The sequence below is a fragment of the Ochlerotatus camptorhynchus genome, unplaced genomic scaffold, assembly GCF_037179485.1.
Source record: "Ochlerotatus camptorhynchus isolate MF236.1 unplaced genomic scaffold, CSIRO-AGI_Acam_v1.1 ptg000291l, whole genome shotgun sequence".
Lineage (NCBI taxonomy): Eukaryota > Metazoa > Arthropoda > Insecta > Diptera > Culicidae > Ochlerotatus > Ochlerotatus camptorhynchus.
Window position 1 is genome coordinate 1,565,701 of NW_027040780.1, and position 21,649 is coordinate 1,587,349.

At 38.3% G+C, this 21,649-nt stretch overlaps 1 protein-coding gene across 4 annotated transcripts in view; it reads left to right on the plus strand.

Moving 5' to 3' along the window:
- Positions 1–21,649, plus strand: part of LOC135706785 (uncharacterized) — a 286,588-nt gene that overhangs the window by 245,299 nt on the left and 19,640 nt on the right. The window lies entirely within an intron of this gene.

A 21,649-nucleotide genomic window follows, 5' to 3' on the forward strand; every position in this document is an offset into this window, starting at 1 on the left:
TATGAACCTGAAAACTCAGCGGTGATTTTTGCGATGCTGAAGTTTGGAAGGTAAAACTCATAGGCGCATAAACTCATGCATGAGATTTGAGTTTTTGAGTTTTTCCGAACTCTGATGAGGAGTCGTGAAAATATTTAGTTAAATGAGTCTACATGTGTGTTAAAATAAAAGATAGTTAGAGAAATAAATTTAATCAAAAAAGAAGTCTCGTAAAATCCCAATATATGCGAACGATCGAATTATGTATTTGCAAGAAATGAAAGAAAATCTTTTTAAAACATGCATGTGCATGTTAATTTTGATCATCGACCATCGGATAATTTTGACTAAGAGAATTTTTAGTTGCTTTTTATTGTAAAAGTGTGCTTTCCATATAGGGGAAATGGATGTAATGTCGGCCTAAATGCCCCTAATTTGAGCCCATACATAAATTTAGCAGTCGACTAAATTTTCAATAGCGACCAAAAATATCCATTAGTACAGCCCCAATGACGCGTTCTAGATAAAATCGATAAATAGCAGATTTTTAGCGATGGGCCCAATCTTAGATCCATAGGCCAACATTAGAAGCCCTATCAAGTCAAAAAAAAAATTAATGATATTGTCGAGCAGTTTTGAGACCAGCGATTTTACGGAAATGAAACCATAAATTCCAGATTTTCCAAGCATAATAAGACACTATTTTCTCGAGGTTGTAGAAGAAAAAATATCAAAATATTGTTCCACGTTAAAGTTCGAGTGGTAGGAAACGTCATTTTAAACTGCTCGAATGATATGATCCATTGAACCAAGTTTTGGATATTTTTCAAAAATCATTACTTTTTTGTCCATCATTTCTTCATCTTTAGCTGAAATGTAGGGGCATTCATTTTCCCCTAAAACATATAAAAAATAAAAAAAATAAAAAAAATTTTTTTGGGCTAAACCGATTTTTAAAATTTTATTTTAAATCAAAAAAAATATTATTTTATTTTTCAAATAGTTCTAGACGTTCCCCACAACATTGAGCAACAATTTTCTGAAGATAAGTGTAACATTCTTCTTTTCAAAATAAAGGCTCGATTTATAATTGTGATCTGAAGATGCAAAATGACATTTTTGGTCATGAGGAACGTTTCTTAAAAATTTCAACCAAATAAAATGGATTTGCGAATTCGTTTGGAATCGCTTGCCTATGAGTTTTACCTTGCAAAAATCATCGATGAGTTTTCAGGATCAAAGAATTAATTTATTTAATTTTGATGTTATTCATTCTTATTACTATTGTTTGTGCAGCAGGGGTTGGAAAACTAACACAACATGCAATTGACGTTTGATTGGTTTTTATGAATTTAAAGCTGGAATGATTTTTTGGCGTTGTGAGTGTGAGTGTGTAAATATGCATGAGAATCTCAAGTGTGAATTTTGCTTGCCACATTCGCACACGAGTTTATTCTCACAGGGAGGCTCAAGGAATGAGATTTGTGAATGAGTTTCCGAACACTGCTCCCGTCTTTGCGAAAAACATCACCATTGATACCATCAGACCCAAATAGCATTACTTTCGTCTCGTCTGACCAGATCACCTTATTTCAGTCATCACTGGTCCATGAAATGTGGTCCTGGGCCATCTTCAATCTTTTTTTGATATTTCTGCGGACAACCATGGCTTCTTAAGAGCTACTCTGCCCTTAAGACCTTTCTTATGAAGACGATTTCGTACGGATTGTGATAGTTGAATGGAAAACTCGCTTTCAATCTGTTTCGCAATTTTCGGAGCTGATAGTCCCCGGTCCAGCTCCGCCTTTTTCACGATAGCTCTGTCAATTCGGCCAGTTGTCTTTGAAGGACGCCCCGATCGCTTAGCTGGTGAGATAGAACCACGATTTTTGTACATCTGCACAATTCTAGCGACCGTATCTTTGTGAAGCTGGACAATATCGGCAATATCACGGTAGCTTTTGCCAGTTTTGTGATGTTCAATAATCAAATTTCGGATACTGATCGAAATGTGTGCTTTTTTGGGCATTGCAACAAATAACTTCCAATTTTGAACACGAAACTGAAATTTTGAGCACGAAAACTTCAAGAGCACTAAATGACAGCTAGACACAATGTTTACATCCGAGAAAGTTGCAGAATACACACTAAAACTCTGTAAACACACTTAAATCGTAATATCCGTTTGGGGGTGGATAAACTTTTGTTGCGTAATTTTTTACCCTTTTCATAATTTATCACATGAACTCTCAAGAAAAGATATAAACGCCGTGTTTTCAGTGGCAATGCCATGAATAAACATAAATTGATAAATCATGGAGGAACACTCATAAAATTAAACTGATTTTCACCAGAAAAAAAAAATGTAAATTTGTAGGGGGGTGGATAAACTTTTTTTGCGTACTGTAAGAGATGAAAAATTCATATGACTCACCTATTTTCATCACAGTGAGCTCAAACGCTCATTTGCTGCCCTCCTACTCGGACTCCAGCAACACACTATCGAATATTTGTGGTGTCCAATTGGTAGATGAAAAAGGGATCTCATCGATTTTTAGAGAGCAATTTTTTCCTGGTTTGGATAAGAGAGGGAAATGAATAATCGTTGAAGAATGAGAGATGAAAATATTGTCGATTGTCAGCTCTTCGAAAAGCAGCTCATACCGATCATTAAGTTTAGTTGAGATTTTTTTTAAATAATTTTTGCATTTTAAATATTTGCTCATTGCTCGATTGACCAAAATGAAGTTATAGGGGAAATGGATGTTATTTCGGTCAAAGTGCCCCTAATTTGGGCCCATACATAAATTCAGCAATCGACTAAATTTTCAATAGCGACCAAAAATATCCATTAGTATCGTCCCAATGACACGTTCGTCTAGATAAAATTGATAAATAGCAGATGGGCCCAATCTTAGATCCATAGGCCAACATTAGCGCCATTTCCCCTATCCAAGGAAATATAGATTGAAAATCGAAAAAATAATAGGCGGAATGGCTCTAATGTTGGCCTATGGATCTTAGATTGGGCCCATCGCTAAAAATCCGCTATTTATCAATTTTGTCTAGATGAACACGTCATTGGGACGGTACTAATGGATATTTTTGGTCGTTATTGAAAATTTAGTCGATTGCTGAATTTTTGCATGGGCCCAAATTAGGGGCATTTAGGCCGACATTACATCCATTTCCCCTATGTTGTAATATGGCGGTGGTTTAAAAATTGATTTTCATGCGCCATTTGTAAAAAAAATGTTTTGCTTTCGAGAAATCCGTAGCCGTATAAGGTCTTAAAATGGCTTTTATGAAGAAAACTTGCAGAATGAATTGTATTTATCAAAAGTCATTTTGCTTGATCATAACCCGTTCAGATTTATGGCAGCATTTGTGGAGGAAAAGCTGCCTGCAAAAACTAAAACGTCAAAGTTTGTTTATCTTTTGATAGTTTCGCTGTGCGATCCAGCGTTCTTCCAGGCAATTTTATCCCGATTTTAATACACTTCTATTATTTTGCGATAAGGGACCAATTTACCAATTTTTACAAAACTATGAGAACCACCATATCGTTTTGATATTGGAATGGTTGTATATATACAAATTGATGCTGGGATTGGGAGGGAGCATCAGAGCACCCGATTTGAACGGGTAGGGTGGGAATGCCAACTTCCTGTTGATAACATTTCGTGGATAAAGGGTGGCATCTTCTCCCCGCTCATTGGGGCATCATTCTGTTTGAACACTCAAAGATAAATTACATCAAAAAAGCTTGAAAAATATGCAGATTTCCACTTCACCTTATTGAGTCCGAGCCATGATTACTTCGGCAGTAGTCATGCATGATTAAATTCGAAATAATCTTTCCCGTATTCAATCTCATTCTTTTTCAAGACTGATATATAATTAAAAATGATTAAAATTCATTCAAAAAAAGACAATCTGCAATCTAATCAACCATGATTAAACTGGGATTAATATCAGATGCTTAATTTTTAGAAAGAGAGGATTAATTTTTAATCATTCGATATGATTAAACTGAGTTTAATGTCAAATTGATTAAATTTCAAGCAAAATGGGAATAGTTCAATTTATCAGTGAAGGCTCGTCTTTTTGACCAATTGTGCGATGATGTTGCTGGAAGGAGATTCTTCACTGTCCCGTAGATGCGTATAGGTGACTTTGCCTATCGATCCACCTGATCCGTTTTTAATCCTTCATACAGGGACATGTTGAGGACAATCAGAAGCTTGATCAAGACAAACAGAGAAGGGTGCCCATTGCTATCGGACTTAGTTTCATTGCTGCAATGGTTGGTAGACTGTTGCAACACTTTCAAAACATTACTAAACAATTGCTAAAGAAGTTTATGATTGAATTATAGAAGAGTTTTATAGAGAGATTGAGAGCTGCTTTAAATTTATTTAAAAAAAACAATTCATGACTTTCTCGCCAGATTCAACATAGGGTTTTAAACCAGCAACAAGTTTAAAGTCTTAAACATACCTGCTTAGTCATTCAGTAAGCAGGCATAGTAATGCTGCATTTAAACTAAACTAAATTATACTAAAACTCATTACCTTTATAAAACCGTCATTATTCAGAGTGAATGCCAAATGGTTGCTGAATTGTTACTTGGGATATATTTTTGCATATGGATTATTAATTAAATAATCTTGGCAAGGTTTGGAATTATCGTTTTCCAATACTTGTGTCAAGTCTCCTACTCGTCTCATGTAGTGGCATATCACGAACTCATCCTCAATTTGCGAGCTTCCGTCACTCCAAAAGTCAAACATTTCCCCTAAACCTAAGCATATTCTCACGAGCACCATCAGTTTTAACGCAACTCTTACTTGCCTTCACCTTCAAGTTTACTTTCCTCAACTGCCGTGAGATCCAAGCCTCAGCAAAATCAAAAGAGATGATGATCCAACAAGTTCAACTTGGTTCATTATCCGCCGCTCTCTTAGCAAGGGCTGCCACCCGCATGTTGCATATTTCTGATGGGAGCGACACGATCTCTTTCGGTCATTCGTTCGTTATGATGTTTGCGATCGTGACAATGCAAATCGTCTGAATGAGTTTGGCACAAGAAAGAAAGTGTGTTTTGCTGTCAGGAGTCAACTCAAGTCCGGCCCCTCATCATGATACCGACCGTAGATAGAGACATGCAACCGACAAATTGATGGCTGTGGGCCCTGACAATAGCGAAACATGTACCTCTAGAGCGCGGGTCATCGCGAGGGTCACCGAGATTACATCACCGATGGCGACCAGACTCTTGGACTCTGACGATGACGTGAACTATTTGAGCGATCATGTCGATTTCCTTCTTTTCCGATCATCAGAAAAGGAATTGCACGGATTATGGTGCTCAGTTGACGGCTGCAGAAACAATGCGAAAATGTGAGCAAAATATCAAAGGCTACACAATCGGCATAAATATTACGTAAACTCTCGCACTAGGCTAGGCACGATGTGGAATTTCTCCGTTTAGACAGTCTAACGACAATCTGATGGCCACTTGATCCCCGGAGGTCAGCGCTAATCTGTCGATTATGAGCAAAATTTTAAGCCTACAGGCGCCAACTGCTTCAGTGCAGCATCATCGGTAGCCATATGAATCAAGAGTTATGAGATGAAGCTCTTCTCGTCTGGTTTTTTTTTTTTGTATTTTGAGGCAGCGACTTTGGGATGCTTAAACATATATAATAATAGGATCTTGTGGATTTTAATGATCATGAGACGCTTGGGGCGTTCCAAACTACGTCAAGGCTATTTTTAGATTTGGAATGCATCAAAATCGTTGTTAATACTACCGGAGTGGGGTTCTTTAGAATGCGTGATACTCTAAAAAAAAACCCTTTGATATTTAAAAGATCATTGATACTCCGTTTTACGTTGTTTGAAATGGTTGTTTCGCTCATTTTATTATACAATTTTAATGGAGTTCGTTTGACTTCCAACTTGACTTGACTTTTATGCAGATTATGTGTTCTGAAGTCTATTTGATATCATTAGCTTTCATCAGAGAGACATTAAAAAACGATATCAATTCTAATTCATGGTCTTAAGTCTTTTCATGATGAATGTGTTTACATGTTTTAAGTATTAATTCATTGTCAGTTTTCAGCGCCCATGCCTGATATTTTTAAAAACTTAAGTAAGCATTAAATTGAATCGAAATCCACATTATTCATCGGTGTATCACTCACATATTAAGCCAGCAATATCTTCGATTGCTTAACTCTAGCAAGACTCTCGATCAATCACCCGCACTGTAATTTCCAGCCGATGATGGTGTCGATAGGATCCGGCTGAACTTGGCTACTCTTCGATGAGCTACGTATTAAGTCGTTTGTGATTGATTTCTGTCTTGAGTTGCGGGTTTGCCGTCGCTTGTTGTGCGAGCGTGGGTGGTTGGACGGATGAAACAAAACAGATTCAGTCACACAGGAAAATAAAATAAATAACATTGACCTTGACCTAGATTTTGCTGCAGCACATTGCATCCATCGGTGGGTCCGATCCATCCATCGCCATATCGCATCCTCATCATTATTGAAGGCTGACACACGGTGTGGGGTGGTGTGGCGTTCCTAAAAAAACGTGTGCGGGTGTTTAATCGTTGGACTGCCGCCGACTGGTCGGGGTTGGTGGCTGGCCGTTCATTGAACGCTGGAGACATCGAGACACCGTGACGACGTGACGTGCGATGACGGTGGTACAAATGCTTCAATCAATGTCATGATAATGAAAAGGAAATTTTGCTTTTGGCTTTAGCCTATGTTTGTTTTATTGTTTTTAGACTTGTATGGAACAATATGAATTATGTCACTTTAAGTGCACACATAAAACAGTCTGATCTTTAACCGTCACGTGAAATCTCCTCTTGTTAAATTTTTAGCAATAGCTGGCATTCAAAAAAAAAATGCATGAAATATTTTTTTTTAATCTAGCGTAAAAACTCGCAGAAAATTACTTTAATTTTCCAAACAGTGCAGTTTAATTTGTCTTACACATCTAAATTATGACATATGAGCAATTCTCGCTGAGTCCGACTTACTTTTTGCACGAGGTTCTCAAAAACCAACTTTTTTGCACCCATTCAGAAGTTCTAGCTATGAAACGAGAAAAAAACGATCAGTTAAGGTCAAATTGATGGTCCCCTCGGTAACAAGGCATTCAATCAGTTTTCGAGATTGTTCAATTTTTGCGTTTTCTTGTTTCATTAAAATCACTGTATCTTTAAAAATTCTCAAGAAACCCCTTAATCGTTAAATATATCACTAGCTGAGTGTGCCCGGCATTGGTCGGGGTTCAATATTAGCTTGAGTTTGTGCGCCAATTAAAAAAAATGATATATTGTACGTAACCCCCCTCTTATCTAAGGGGCTACCTCCTATGACTTCCACATGCCATATTTGCTTGTTTAGTTCTCGAGTTATGCAGACATTTCTGTTTCATTTGTATGGGAGCCCCCTTTATACCCCGTTCACATTACAGCGTATATCACGTGATATAAGCTGTCTTGCAATGAGCACTCATACATCTAGTTTTCATGAGTGCTCATTGCAAGACAGCCTATATTACGTGATATAGGCTGTAATGTGAACGGGGTATTACAGAGAAGGGAGGGGTCTCGAACCATCATAAAAACCCTTCCCTGCCCCAAAAATCCTTGCATACAAGTTTTTAAGCCGATCGGTTCAGTAGCTTCCGAGTCTATAAACGAATTTGAAAATCGCTCAAAAACCGTCAAGTCATCAGTATTGGTGCGAAACTACCAGCGGATACCGGTGGCCAATAGTATCCTCTACATTGGAATCAATCAATTCACCGCTGATTGCTGAAATCAACCCAGAATGCACTGCCTGTAGCATTGTGGAAGCCCCTAGTTCTCCCGACCCAGTCGTGCTTGCTGTTTGTTCCTGCCTTCACAGTCGTTCTGGACCTGTGGTCGACGTTGGTGTCGGGGTCTTCAGAACCCTCTTACAGGCAAGCATTCCTCACGTATCAGCAATTCGTTGGTTGATAGTTCTTTGGCTTCCACGATATCGTTACGGCCTGATTCTACCGAAAACAAACTTCTCAATTCCGAACCAAACACCAGGATGGTTCACCTAGAGCAACAACGAGTACATCAACGTTATCTTCCTTCATCATCGTTCACTTTTTCACCGGGCCGCACTGCACTCAGAACATTGGAAGCCCCTAATCCCTCCGACTCAGTCGAGCTTGCTGGATTCCGCCGTCATTGTCGTCCCGGTCCTGAGGTCGGAAACGGAGACGGGGTCTTCCAACCTGTGACCACAGGCAAGTACAGTTGCATAGATGAATATTTGTCAAGTTCTGATACCTCTTCGAGTTGCAGTTTACCTTCTTGCGGGACACATGCTGTATTTCAACGTGGACTCAAGACTAAATTGGACGATGTTTATCTTGCTGCGCTCGACGAGGAGTTTGACGTCTTCACGGAGACATGGCTTGATGGGAGGATCAATTCTCTGCAACTGTTCGGCGACTCCTTTAGTGTCTACTGATTGGACCGTAATCTTGCCAACAGTGTTCGTACTCGTGGAGGTGGTGTTCTCGTAGCTGTTTCCAACGCATTTGCCTCTTGCCAGATCGCCTATGAACAATTTACTTCGATTGAGGCTGTTTGGGTTAAATTAGCCTCGCTTTACGGAGCATTTTTATTGGAGCGGTGTACATTCCCCCTGAACGACGTCTCGACTGTAGCATAATGCAACTTCATATGGATGCTGTAGAATTTGCTTCTTCTATGGCTAATTATTCGGACATGATTCTTATGCTCGGTGATTTCAATAAGCCTGGGCTTATCTGGTCGAACTCAGGTCAGGAATTTGCATATCCAGATCCAATAGCATCTGTTACTACTCCGGCCAGCCGCTTGCTTGTGGACGGTACTGGTTTTCATGGATTGAGGCAGATAAATCTAGTTCCCAACTTTCAGTCTCATTTCCTAGACTTGGTGTTCGTTAAGTGAAAATTCACTTCTTGACTGTACCGTTACTGAGGCGCCTGATGTCATCGTTCCTCTTGACAACTTCCATCCTGCTTTGGATATTTCTATCGCAAATAGATCTCAACTTCACTTTGATGAAACTTCGATTGTCTATCGTCTCAACTTCCGGAAGACTGATTTACGTTTGCTGCGACGTTCCTTGTCCGAAATAGACTGTAATGTAATGATCTGGAGATCGACATAGCTGTCGATCGCTATAATTACTTTCTGCGCGACTGTATTTCTGCTTCAGTGCCAAAGTGCCTACCTCCTAGAAAACCGAACGACTCACCATCGCAAGCTGAAATCAATCTAGCAGTTCGCGATGTGCCAACCGATGTCGTAAACATGGTTGTTTTTACTGTGGATGTTGAAATGGTTCTCTCTGCGATAAGGAAAACTAAATCTTCTTTTTCACCCGGACCGAGCGTTATGCCATCTGCTGTGCTGAAAAAAAAAATGCTGTGATATCTTAGCCGCCCCGCTGATCCTGCTTTTTAATCTATCGCTGCATCAGCGTAAGTTTCCCACACTTTGGAAATGCTCTTTTATGTTCCCTGTTTTCAAGAAAGGAGACAAATGCAATGTGGAACTACCGTGGGATTACCTCGCTCGGGGTCGAATCTAAAGTGTTCGAGTCGCTGGTCAATGAGAGATTGTTTGGTTCCTGCAAAAACTACATTAGCACCTGCCAACATGGCTTCTTTCCTGGCCGCTCCGTCGAAACTAATCTCGTCAGTTTCACGTCTTTCTGCATGGAAAATGTATCTAAGAAACTCCAAGTGGATGCCATCTACACAGATCTTAAAGCTGCGTTTGATAAAGTTGTGCACGTCATTCTACTAGCAAAAGTAGACAAAATTGGATGTTCTGCTCCCTTTTGCAGTTGGCTGAGTGCGTACCTCGTACAACGGCAAGTTACTGGCTGCATCGGAAACTACTCATCTTACTGCTTCTCGAACAGTTCCGGAGTTCCACAGAGAGGCATACTGGGACCACTGCTCTTCTCTCTATTTGTGAACGATGCAACGTTTATCCTGCCTAGCGGAGGTAAATTGTTTTTTGCTGATGACCTGAAAATTTACATTGCTGTTCGCAACCAAGCTGATTGCTTAGAATTACAAAAGCTTCTGGAGATCTTTCATGATTGGTGTGTGCGTAATTTTATGCTCCCGTGCGTCTCGATTATAATGTTGCTGACACTGTACTCGAACGTGTTGATCACGTAAAAGACCTAGGCGTCGTGTTGGATGAAAGGCTTACTTACACTCGCCACTTCTCAGCCACAATCGACAAAGCGAACCGTCAACTAGGATTCATGTTCAAAATCTCAAACGAATTCCGGGATCCTTTGTGTTTTAAAGCTCTTTACTGCTCATTGGTGCGCTCATTGGTTGAGTTTGCGTGTGTTGTCTGGAGTCCCTAACAGGCAGTATGGATTGCACGATTCGAAGCTGTCCAGCGTAGATTCGTCAGATACGCATTGCGCTATCTTTCTTGGAGCGACCCGCTTAATCTACCACCGTATGCTGATCGCTGTCGTTTGCTGTGCTTGGATACTCTTGTTTAGCGGAGAAACGCATTGCAGGCTGTCTTCGTTGCCAAAGTTTTGGTTGCTGAATATGATGTGCCGGAGTTACTGGCTAAGATTAATGTATATGCACCTGTCCGTACACTCCGTCCGAGAGCTTTGCTACACGAGGAAGCGCACAATACCAATTATGCAGCTAACAGCTCTCTTGTCGCCATGGTTCGTCAATTAAACGTGGTATTCGACCAATTCGATTTTGGCATCACTTCATTCAGATTTCGTAATCGCTTAATGTCGGGCAATTTTAATGTATGACTACTTTTAGCTTTAAGTGTTTCATTAAGACTTTAAAGTCAGATGGACTAATAATAAATAATAATAAGGGCCAGACAAAAAGACAGACAGAAATTTATTTATATCTATATATATACACAGCAAAAAAATAATTTTGATATCACATCAAAGTGGATGCACTACAATCATGTCGAAAATTTCATATAATTTTTATGACCACATAAATAAACAAATGCAGTAAAAGCAGCGTAATGTCAGTTCATGCATTGTATTAATGATAATTTTGTCCTTTTTAGCAAGTAATATTACACCATATTTTCGACATGATTGTAGTGCATCCACTTTGACGTGATATCAAAATTATTTTTTTGCTGTGTATCTATTATGTGACTATGTCAGTTATGTACCAATGGAGACCTGATCTTCCCTTCCGAAGAAAGGTGTGATCAGAGATTTTATGCCTCAGAAAATCCGAGTGGCACCGACTGGGACTGAACTCAAGCCTGCTGGGTTTTTGAGATCATTATTGGACGTTAAAAATGAGATTTATTATAAAGACTCTGAGACTCCTGTGGTGGGCAGAAGGTTCCAATGTACAGAAACTCAAAATATTGACTGTATTCGCCGGCTCGTGGAACCGAAAAAAATGGTGTTGGAAACGGGATGTAGTAAATAAATCACCTGGTTTAATAAGTTAAGCATGATGAGTTTGGTCTGAGGCATTCCACGAAGGTTCGCAAATCGATCCTGACCGATCATTTCCAATTACGCTGAAACTTTGCACAGTTGTTCCTCTTTTGTAAAGGCGCCATTTTGTGCTCTCAGTTTTTCATATTGAATCACGACTACTTTTTGAAAAGGGCCTGTGTAAAAATAGTACTAATGAGTTTAAAAATATATATTGCCGAAACGCTTTGTTCGATTTATTTGGTGTCTTGAGCAAAGTTGTAGATATTATTTTGGCAATTGTGTAAAAAATATACACTGTGAAATATTTCGTTTGTATCAATGAAAAAAATTATATTTATCATTAAAAATAGTTAATTTCTCAAAAAGTACATTTCTGAAATTTTTTTTAAGCCTCATTGAAGCTCATAATGTTTGCTACTAGCTGGAAAAGTTTTGTGATGGTAAACTAAAAAGCTATGGTTTTTTGAAAATTTCACGATTTTTACATTTTTATTAAAAACAAATGTTTTTTAACCGTGTATATTTTTTCAAGAACCGCATTTTAATTTTGCACAACTTTCCCCAAGACACCATAGCAATCAAGCAAGCCGTTTTTGCCAGTTTGTAGCAAACATAATGAGCTTCAATGAGGCTTAAAACGAAAATGTTCAAAAATGTACTTTTTGATAAATTAACTTTTTAAATAACAAATATATTTTTTTCATTGAAACAAACGAAATTTTTTACAGTGTATATTTTTAACATTATTGCCAAAATAATATCTACAACTTTGCTAGAGACACCAAATCAATCCCACAAACCATTTCAGCAATATATATTTTTTAACTCATTAGTACTATTTTTACACAGGCTATGTTAGAAAAGTAGTCGTGATTCAATTTGAAGAACTGATCACACAAATTGGCATCTTTACTAAAAAAGAATAACTGTGCAAATTTTCATCAAAATCGAAGCCGAAAAATAAAAAAAAAAATAAAAAATCTGTAGAGAATTGCTCGTCTTTCATCATAGGTGGACCACTAGAACCGCTAGAAAAGCCCTTAACATCAGAAGTTCTAAGGGTATTTTCAAGTTACCTGACCCAACGACAAGTGCCACCACGGAGGAGCGAGGAGCTCATAAAAAGGCCATTGAATACTTTTACGAGTCCAGCATAATAATGCCCTCCCTTAGCTCAGTCGGTAAAGGCGCAGCTACAAAGCTAGACCATGCTGGAGGTGGCTGGGTTTCGATTCCCGGTCCGGTCTAGGAATTTTTCGGGTTGGAAAATTTTTTGACTTCGCTGGGCATAGAGTATGATTGTACTTGCCACACAATTATACTAATGCAAAAATGGTACAGGCATCGAAAGCTCTCAATTAATAACTGTGGAAGTGCATCTAGAACACTAAGTTGAGAGCACGCAATAAGCTAAAATGCGATACGCAATAAACTTGAAATGCGAGAAAAAAGAAGAAAGACAATCATGGCCGGTGTTCGATACAGAAGAAGCATAAAAGCATCAAGCGCAAATATTGGATTTTCGACCTTTGCAAAACTTCGCCCTTTGGAATGCTTCCTGATGGGCTCTTGGAACTCATTCTGTCTGCGTATGTATGCGACATGAGAATGTTGAACTGTGCATGCGTGCTATAAAATCTCTTCCTATAGTCAAAAACTCCAGTTTAAATGATCTTATCCACAAGTATCTAGTATGCCACATCCCGTCACCCCAGTGTTACTTTCTTGAGTGTGATCGGTGTACAGATTTAAAGTTGTATGGATAAACTAGATGAAGTCATCAATTACCCTATTGAAGAAGTGAAATTCAAAAACTGGTTACAAATCCAACATTATTATCAGTTGGTTGACTGTTCGAAGCCTCCAGAAGAATTCGTGAGGCTGCATCACTACTTCATAGCACGATAGCAAAAAGAGTGTCTGCACAGTTTGAAAGACACTATCAATCCAGGAGAAATCATTGTGTTTCCTGATTTTGTCAAAAATTATAAAATCACTATTCTAAATAAAATTCAGTCCCCTCATTTTGCCAGGAAAATGGTCACAATTAATCCTTTCGTCATCTATTTCCGAGAAGATGGACAACTCAAACATCGCACTTTTGTGGTTATTTCACCAGTTCTTGACCATAACTACGTTCTTGTGCATAACTGTTATGAAAAGTTGTTTGCGTTTTCAAACGAAATATTACCTCTCACAACGAAAGCATATATTTTCACCAAGGGAGCCAATACAAAAACAAAAAGAATTTTCATGCGAGCTCACATGGGAAGTAACGGAGTTTCTGGCGTGGTGGCATACAAGTATAGCTTATCACCTATCAAGGAAAAGTTAATTTCAGACGCTGACACTTTTTATCAATGGGCAATAGAGTGTCAGTCAGAAAAAATGACATTTACATACTCCAGAATATGAAGCTGTCCTTGAAAAACTGGAATCGAGAATAGCTGGAACCTGCACCATCAAAGGAACCCGTGATTTTCTCTACTTCACCCACCGCAAAATACAAGCTACAAATCAAAAAATATTCCATCAGTCCTGAACATGCACAGCATAACTTAAAAATAAAATATTTGAAGTGTTAGATAAGCATATTAAGTGTTTATAAATATATGTTTCTTCTCAATTCGAAGTGTTTTTAATTCTAAGTGGTTAATAAAAATCTCAAAATGTTTTACAGTGAGCTGCTAAATGTTATTAAGGCTTGTTTTGTTTCTTCATTTTGCATCAAATATTACACAAGTCACTATCACTAATTATTTAAGTTCTTAGACGATTTATAGAATCCTTATTAAAAAAAATTTCAATCCACATCAATTAAACCAAAAATTATCATCTGTTCAAGTGTTATGTGATATTCCCATTCTTTTCCTCTTAATCTTCCGTATCTTGTCGAAAAAAGTCTCAGCTTTATAACGATGTGCTTCTTTGAAAAATCAATGAGTGGAAACCTAATGACAACCATATTTTATTATAAAAATCCAATATGGCGGCCAAATTCAATATGGCGGAAAAATCCAATATTGCTGCTTCACACTTTTGTTGTACAAATGAAAGACTGATGATATGCAACATTAGAGATTTTCTCGTGGACTTCCGAAGAACTGTATCGTATAGGAAAAAATCTTAGCTTTCCAATGGTGAGCTTCTTTTAAATCTGATGGGATGTAAGCTAATGAAAAACGCATTTAAAAAAATCCAATATGGTGACCAAATTCAATATGGCATCAATTTTTTTTAAACACGTTAAATGAAAGTCCCAACTTTCCCCTTTTCAATCTATATATTTAACCATATTTATTATAAAAATTATAACCATAATAAATGATAACCATATTTTATTATAAAAATCTAATATGACGACCGAATCCAATATGACCGTCTCTCACTTTGGTTATATCAAATGAAAGGCCTTACTTTCTTCTTTCCAGTGATATGCGGACATTAGAGATTTTCTTGCGGATTTCCGACGAAACAGTGAAAAGCATATCAAGGCTGAGATGTGATTTATCAAACCAGTTTTTTAACTTCCTTCTATTGACATACAAAACTGGATTTTTCTATCGTAATTTGAACTGTATCTTATAGGAAAAATTCTCAGCTTTCTAATGGTTTCATTTTTTCGGTGGCTCATAAAAAACGCATTTTGATAAAAAATCCAATATGGTGACCAAATTAAATACGGCCGCCAAATTTTTTAAACACGTCGAATGAAATCCATAACTTGCCCCCTTTGCAATGATATATAAACATTAAGGGGTTTCTTGAGAATTTTTATAGATATACTGATTTTAACTAGTTGTCGAGGGGTCCATCAATTTAACTGATCGTTTTTTCTCGTTTCATATCTAGAACTTCTGAATGGGTGCAAAAAAGTTGGCTTTTGAGAACCTTCAGCGAGAATTTCTCATATACTTACTTTTTTGAGTATATGTTACTTGAGTAATACGAATGTTTCATACAATTTACGAAAACACCGTTTTATTCACGAAATTCATCTTAACGAATCGCACAAGATAACTAACGACAACATATTTTCAGTGTACAGATCTTAAAACTTAAAACATTCCTAAAGCTATTAGGATCATCCGTAAAGACTCTAGCTTCCCTAAGGATCTTGGAACTTCTGTGAAGTTTCACGATTGTCATCATGTTCTCTGATTTTTTTTTTGAAAATTTTGGGCTTCCCTGAAGATTTTTGGATATCCCTGAAGATCTTTGAACTTCTTCAAAGTCCCTGCAATTTCCTAGAAGCTAATGGAACCTGCTTGAAGTTTTTGAAGTTTCCTTGACGTGCCCTAAACTTTACAGGAGTTCTCGGAGCTTTTCTTTCTATCCCACATTCTGGTCATGGGTCTTTTCTATCCCACATTTTGGTCACGGAATTCTCCATATTTCCTTTCATTCCTAGGAACTTTTTTTTAAAGTTCTTACAATTTATGTAAACTGACACAAAGTTCTCTTATTTTTTCCGAAGTTCTCGCTATTCGTCTGATAATGTTTTCTGGAACGGTCCTAAAGATCTCTAAAATGTACAAAGTTTTCTGCACCTCGGTGAATTTCACGGAATTTCTGTAAAGTTTCAAAAATTTCGCGTAAATTCTCGAGTTGTCCCTGATGTGCTCTGGACTATCAATAAAGTTATAACTATTAGAAGCCACTTGCTATTTTCCTGAATTTAATGGAAATGTTCTCAAAATTTACCTGAAATTTTTTTCTGATATTCATGAAACTGCCCTGAAGTTCTCAGAACTGTTTCAAAGTTCAGGTAGTTTCGCTTAAGACCATAAAAATTAACTAAAGTTTTGGCAACATCTGTGAAGTTCCTTAAATTTTCCTGAAGTTAATGGAACTGTCCTGAAGATCTTTGATCTTTATTGAAGATCTCAAAATTTTCCAGAAATCTATGGAACTGCGCTGAAGCTATCGCAATCATCCCTTAAAGGTCTTAAAACGTCCTCGTAAATTTTAAACGGTCGTGAAGTTATCGTAATTATCCTATATAGTGTTCGAAACTACCATCACATTGTTGAAATTGCTATAAAATTGTTTGAATTTTTTAAAGTTTTTCACTTTTTTGCTGATATTAATGAAACTTATGAAATGCTTAAAAAAATCCTGAAAGTCTAAATTTTCTTCTAAAATTTATAAATATGTTTTGGATTTTCATGGAACTGCTTTGAAGTTTTCAGAACTTTCCTGAAGCTCTCCGACCATTCCTAAATATCTTTAAACTTTTCTGCAGTTATATTAGGTTTCCTTAAGTTCTTGTAAAGTTTCTGAAAATTAAAATCTACTCAGATTTGCTCAATATTTTTTGGTGGATTTGCTGAGATGTTTTCCTATTTTGGAATTTTATTTAACAACCGGATAGTCAGCTGCCTATGGTATTGAAATCATTCAAGTAATAATGTGCTAATTCATACGTATACTCAGTGTTGGGAAAATATCAAAAAATCAAATCTCACCAACGCCCAAGATCACGCTTGATTTTCGTAGATAAAAATTAACAAGCAAACAACTGCGGTTGATTTTTCAAGCTGTGATATCGCAGCTCGGAATATCAAGCTAACAAAACTCATCAGCTGCAAATCTCAACAATCTGTGGTGAGATTGAGTTTCATGATTTTTGCTCTACACCCGAATGTATCCGAAACATCCATAATGGCTGGCAGCAGTCACTTCGTGTCTGCCATCGGTGAAGAGCAGTCTTGTAAGCGGTCACGGTAGTCGACACATTTTCTGTGATAATCGACTGCCTTTGCCTCCGACACTTGCAAAACAAGCTATCATAGTACAGTACGAAACTCAAATGTCATTTGAAAAGGCTCTGTCATACGACACTGTCGCCGAAGACCGTCACGAATGTATGTATTTTAGTTTTGCTCATAATAAGAGCTGCTGATGTTGTGCTTGTGTGAATTCTGAAAATAACAAGCAATGATGTCCTAGGAATAATATTTCTGATCAGAAATGGTTTAATTTATACCAAACTGAGGAATTAGAACGAAATCACTCATGTCGTATGATAGTTATTTGATAATTTTCTTTTTGCTCGAATGTTATTCTACAGGTTGTGTTGTGTGAGAGAGACGACGGTAGAGCATGAGAGTACGAATAAAAAGAGACTGTCGCGCATGACAACGAAGCGAGTGTCGTAAAAAACGTCAACAGTTTCAACCCCTGGTGAAGAGTAAAAAGAGATAGCAAACTATACTTTCTCTTTCTAAGAAAACGATGTGCAACGGAATCATTTTTGTGTCGAGTCAACTCTTCAGCTTGATTTTTGCACGTTGTGAATAGTCTCGCTATATGAATGAAGCTTATAAAGGGTGTCCACGATGAAATTGCCACACACAAAATTGATTCGCAAAATTCGAGTTTTCATCCGATTGCCATCAAATTTTCAGGGATTGAGAAATAACTATTAAACTTCATTTTACAATTTTACTCGTATTTTATTTACAGTCCATACGCAAATGCCCGCACCTTGGCCTTAACCCTGGCCATAAGATTCTGCACAACCTGTGAATCAACCGTTTTTTGCATGTAAACCCATACTTTCTTCAGTTCCTCGACTGTCTTCACTACCTTAGGTCGTTTAAGAAGGTGCTGCTTCATAATTGCCCAGTACTTCTCGATGGGGCGGAGCTCCGGAGTGTTGGGAGGGTTGAACATTTTCGGCACGAAATTGACCTTATTGTCCGCATACCACTTCAGCGCGTCCTTGGAGTAGTGGCATGAAGCCAAATCCGGCCAGAAGATTGTTGGGACGTTGTGGGTCTTCAGGACAGGAAGCAGCCGCTTCTGGAGGCACTCTTTTATGTACACCTATCAGTTCATCGTGTCCTGGGTCACGAAAGGTGCACTCCGCTTCCCGCACGTGCAGATGGCTTGCCAAACCAGGAATTTCTTCGCAAATTTGGACATCTTCTGAGTGCGGACATGCTCCGGAACGCTGAACTTATCCTTGGCCGTGAAAAACAGGATGCCGGGGATCTGTTTGAAGTCGGCCTTCACATATGTTTCGTCGTCCATGATGCAGCATTCAACTTTCGTCAGTATGTTGAGGTACAACTTCCTGGCACGGGTTTTGGCGGACTTGTTCTGCTTCTCGTCGCGATTAGGGGCCTTTTGTTCCTTGAACGTTCGAAGCCCAGCCTTAGTTTTGGCCTTCTGGACAAAACTTCGGCTTAGGTGCAGCTTCTTAGCCACATCCCTAACGGAGGCGTTCGGATTTCGGTTGAAGGCCCCAACTACGCGGTTGTGATTTTTGGTGTTGTACGGAATACTTTTTCCTTCACTTCTGGGCTTCCGATCGGTGGTCAACCGTTCCTCGAACCGCTTAATCACTCGCGACACCGTGGAATTCGCGATTCCCAACGTTTTAGCGATGGAACGATGCGAGAGATCCTTGTTCTCGTGATGAATGCGCAAGATTTTATCACGCACGAGCTGTTCTTTCGACTCCATTTCCGCGAGTTTTGATCACAGGACTTTAAAACTTGCAGGATGTAAATAATGCACTATGAACTAAATCCACCCAAATTTTCATTAAATTCTACCCAACGGTTAAAAAGTTAGAGCAATTTCATAGTGTGGCAATTTCATCGTGGACGCCCTTTAAAATCATTCTCAAGCATGATATTTTGTTCCAATATCGAGGGAAAAAATATCAATTGACTGCTGATTTTGCCAACACTGCGTATACTAATTTGCTACTGCTACTACTGCCAAATTATAGGTTAAAGAAAAAGGAAAGGAAGCTGAGGATTGTGTTGAGCCTTGCAAAAAAAAAAACGCCTTAGAAATTATCGTAAGAATTCACTTTTATTCTGAAATTCTCCTTTTAATGCAATAAAAGTTCTGTTAGAAATTCTAGCATATTGTTTTTTGCATGATGCGATTCCATCCCTCTTAGGGTTTTTTTTTCAATTATTTTGGAATTCTCTTTAAAAACCTTTAAAGATTTCTTCGATGTGTTAAGCTCTTGAAAAACATACCAATTCTTAAATCAATATATTTAAAAGTCCAGTATGTAGTAATGTAGTCGGAAAAAGCCGTTATTTGACGAAAACTTGTTGATTTATCGAGCCTGTGGTTATGAAGATTACGCTCTGCAATCTACACATGGTCTGCCACATAATGTATTTTTAAGTTCGACAACTTTTTGGTCTTTAAATGATCTCCGACCTTTCCTAGTTGGAATGCGATATGAAACTTAATACCAGGAAGCTGATTGATGTCAGATTTCACTATGTCATAATGTGACATAGACAAATTTTTAATACTTTTGTGCAGTTTTTTTTTCAAGCACATGTTGCTCCTTCGATTCCATTCTAAAAATGATGTTCAGATGTCAACAAAACTTATTTTTCAGACGTTATACACACACAATGAACATTCGTTATGGATATTGATTTCAAGTATATATCGACAAATAGAAAAGATGAAGACAAATTACACTGGCTACATTTTGCTGTGCGCATTTCTTATCACCATGTTGTTCTGTGAAATTAATTTAAAAAAATATTAAGTACATTCTACTGGGACCTACGCGGTTTCAAGCAATTGTAAAAAATAGAAGTGAAGTGAAGATGAGCGTCTCTAAAACAGTTATAGATTCCTTATCATGTTGCTTATCACAAAATATCTCAATGCAAAATTTGTGCTTTGGCTTTGAAAGCTTACCGCTTTAACACCTGCCGAAGTGCTCATCAGGCCCGCTCAACACTTTTGGTCACGAATAAAACCGACGTGATAACAAGTCTCTTAGTTGTTTTTAAGTCCAGTAGATGTGTTTATTCGTTCCAAGTTCCTACCAACCTCAACATATCCAAGGCAACTTTCGTTTGAAGCTTTCCCCTTGTACCATCTTCATTAATTCGAAATGTATGTTAAAACATCGGAAAATAAATCAATTTGTTACAGTTATCCACAATCAGCGTTACCTTTCATTCGAGGGGAGCAATTAACGCTCTCTTTGCACTTTTCTCTCAGCATCTGTTCAAGAGCGAATGAGCTAATGATAGCAAATTACGATTGCAGCAGCAAGGTCAATGATTTTCCCGCTTCCGACCAAGGTAGTGGCTTAAAACAGAAACCAACCGTTGATTCTGTTGGTACCTACACCTCGAAGATGGGTTTCAATTATGTGAAATCGAACAGATTGGTAATAAAACCCTCCTCCACTATACGCATTGTTTGATAGGTGATTAACGATTTCTTATTCACATCTGCTCCGGAGGCTTCTTCTTGGGTGAATCCAATGATCATTCCCATGTTTACCATTTTACCCAAAATCGGTTCGGTTAATCAAAACGACGGCGGTGACCTTCCGAGTCGAATTGAATCACCAAAGACCGTGACAGCGCTTCTCAATTGCACAATCCGCGTTGGAATTTGCAACCTTTCAATCGAGTGCCATATAAATCCCTTAATAAATGTGATTTCGCCATTGCCGAGCGTACGAATTAAATACCAAGTCGCAAGATTCCTTTGGCGCAGTTTATCACGCTGTGCGCCGCTTCGACGCAACCCTCCAGTCAACTGCCTAATGTGCACCGCATAGCCCAGAATTCAACCCTACTAGCCAAACCGGCCGATTTTCACGAAGAGTTTACTGCCCCTTAAGTAGTTGCGTCTACACACCCGTTGACAGCCAAGTTTATCGTTTCAGATTTTGTAACGGTCAAGTTTTATTCCATTCGTAACTCCCCGCCTTGGCTCGGATCTTCCACTGTACTGCCAACAAAAAAATCTGCACACGCAATACTGGTTGTAGCGGTGAGATGAACTGGTTGCCAGCCTACACCAATTACAGTGAAAAGATGAGGAAAACTGCATTCCAAAATTGCAATATATGTTTCGCTCCTAGCTGGGTGGTGGCCAAATCAGAAAATTGACCTTAACCATGTTTGTTTGCATGATCAGATACTCCGAAATGAAATCAACTGCATTATCGCACCCCGCCCACACCTGTTGCCCGGCTAATTATTCCAATCACGAACGATTGAAGTTTCCGTTCGTGCTGCGAATTGAACCAGGCACAATGCTTATAAATCAATTAACTCACACCTTTTGATTGGCACCTCCTGACGGAACAACGCCACCTGCATTGATTGCAATCC